Source organism: Calonectris borealis, unplaced genomic scaffold (assembly GCF_964195595.1).
Source record: "Calonectris borealis unplaced genomic scaffold, bCalBor7.hap1.2 HAP1_SCAFFOLD_297, whole genome shotgun sequence".
NCBI classification, from domain to species: domain Eukaryota; kingdom Metazoa; phylum Chordata; class Aves; order Procellariiformes; family Procellariidae; genus Calonectris; species Calonectris borealis.
The window spans coordinates 5,001-7,500 of NW_027441680.1; the positions used below are offsets into that span (position 1 = coordinate 5,001).

The 2,500-nt window shown below is 82.7% G+C and overlaps 1 non-coding gene across 1 annotated transcript; it reads right to left on the reverse strand.

Annotated features, from left to right (window-relative positions):
* Positions 1-665: 665 nt before the first annotated feature.
* LOC142077541 (5.8S ribosomal RNA) lies at positions 666-818 on the reverse strand. The gene has a single exon (XR_012671902.1). It is a non-coding gene; the product is annotated as a 5.8S ribosomal RNA (ribosomal RNA).
* Positions 819-2,500: the final 1,682 nt, after the last annotated feature.

The following is a 2,500-nucleotide window of genomic DNA, read 5'->3' on the forward strand; positions in this document are numbered from 1 at the left end:
GCCCCAGCCCGGAGACGGCCCGACACGCGTCGAGACGCGCCCGGAGACGGCCCCCGGGGCACGGCCAGGGGCGACGACGGCCGGGCGGGCGCCCGGGCGCCGCGGCCCGAGGCGGCCGGCGCCGACGGCGACCGCACGCGCGGAACGCCGCCGCCGCCGCGCCGCCCCCTCCGCGGCCGCCCGGGGCGCGGCGGGGGAGTCGGGGAGAAAGGCGGTGGCGGGGGGGGGCGACGGGGACGACCCCCGTCCCCGGCACAGCGCGCGCGCGCGCGGCAGCACGGCACGGTACCGCCGCGGTACCCACCCGCAGACAGCCGCCCGCGCGGGAGGCCGGGGGCGAGGCCCGCGCCTCCCCCCCCCACTCTCTCTCCCCGCCGCCGCGCCGGGCCCGACCGGCCCGACGCACCCTGGCGCGGCCCCGACGGGACGAGGCTCCGCCCAGCGGGCGCTCCGGGAGCGGGGAGCTTCGGAGCGCTCCCCGAGTCTCGATTTAGGGGGACGAAGGCCCTTGGGCCGACGGCGCCGGGCGGCGGCGAACCGCTTCCCCGGCCCGAGGCCGCGCGCGGGCCTGCGAGGCACCCCAGCCGCGCCGCTGCGGCCGCCGCCTCCCCACCCCGGGGAGGGGGGGGGAGGGGGGGCGGCCCAGCCGGCGATTGATCGTCAAGCGACGCTCAGACAGGCGTAGCCCCGGGAGGAACCCGGGGCCGCAAGTGCGTTCGAAGTGTCGATGATCAATGTGTCCTGCAATTCACATTAATTCTCGCAGCTAGCTGCGTTCTTCATCGACGCACGAGCCGAGTGATCCACCGCTAAGAGTTGTCTGCCTTTCGGCACCGCCCCGCGCGCGCGGGGGGGCCGGGACCGCTCGCCAGCAGCGGCCCCTCTCGGAGGACGGCCCACCGCCCGCCCGCCCGCCGGCCCGCCCCCCCCGCCCGCGCGGAGGGGGCCGCGGCGCGGCGCCACGGGCCGCGGCGGAGAGGCCTCGCCTCGCCTGACCGTACGAGCACACCCAGCGGAAGGGAAAAAGGGAACGGGAAAAAACCCCGAACGGCAAGGGCGGGGAGCCCGCGCTCCCGACTCGACCCACAGCGGGCAGACGCCCCTTGCGCGTTTCGGAGGCGGCCCAGGCGCCCGGGCTCGGCCCGGCCTCCGCACGGAGGCGGCGACGCGCCCGGCCGCGCCGCCCGCCCGCCTCGCTCGGGACAACGGATGCTGCTGCCGGGCGGCAGCAGCGGGGCGCCCCGCCGGACCCCCGCGCGCGCGCGCCTCCGCCCACAACCTGCGCCGCGCTACGACAGCCGGCTCCCCTTCCCGCGGCTCGCCCCGCCGGCGCCTCCGCGGCTCCGCCGCCGGCCGCGCCGGAGGCGGCGACCGCCGGAGCCCGAGCCGGCGACGCGGCACGCCGCCCGCGGCCCGCCGGACGGCGCCCGCCGCCGCGCCGGCGCGGCCGCCCGCCCGGAACCGCCGCCGCCGCCGCCCCCCGCCTCGGCCCCCTTCCGCGGGCACGCGCCAGGCGACGAGGCGGACGGCGCTAAGGCGGGGGCGGCGCCCGCTCTCCCCGTTTCCACGCGGAGACCGGGAGTGGGACGCCCCCGCCCGCGCGCCCGCCCGCCCGGCGCGGCCGGGAAGGGCGGCGGGGAAGCGACGGGCGGGGCCCGGGCCGGGACAGCCGCGGCCGGCGGCGGGCGCCCTCCGGCCGGCCGACACGCCGAGCGGCGCCGCCGCCGCTCGGCCGGGGTGCCGCCCTCGCCGGCGGCCGGCGGCGCGGGACCGCCGAGCGCTCGCCGGGGGGCGAGGGGGAGGGAGCGGAGCGCAGCGCGCCGCAGCGCTGCGACGGGGCGGGGCGCGGCGGCCCGGCGGCCGCCGGGCGAGCCCCCGCCGCGGGGGCTCGCCGCCCCCTCGGCGGAGAGCCCGCGCTCCCGCCGGGGGGGGTCCACCCGTTTCGAGGCAGGCGGGCCGGCCGCGGCCGACCGCGCCGCGGTCTCCTCCGCCGAGACCGGACCGCGGAGAGGGGGGGGCAGCGGGACCCCTCCCCGGCACGGCTGCCCGCGCGACGGGCACGGGCGGCGCCCAGCCAGGGGCTCTGCGGGAGCGACTCCCGCCCCTGGAGGCGCCACCGCCCGGCCGCCCCGCGGGTCGCATCGAGCCGCCCGCGTCTTTAAACCGCCGCCCGGCTCCGCGGCCTTCGACCCCCGGCGCTCGCCGAGGGAGGGCCGCCGAGGCGCGGACGCTAGGTACCTGGCCCTGGGGTGAGGGAAACGACCTGCAGGCCCCGCGGGGGTGCCTCCCCCGCTGCCGCCCTCGGGGGAGCGTCCGCCCGCGGGGGCGCGCCCGACGTCCGCCGCCACCGCCTCGTCCTCCTGCCCGGGGCCCGGGGTTTCCCTCAGTAGCCCGGCGCTGCGCCCGGGAGGAGAGCCGTGGCTCGGGCCGCCCGCCGGCGCGGGACGCGACCCGGCAAGGGCCTCGCCCGCCCAAGGCGGCGTCGGCGGCGGAGCCCCCT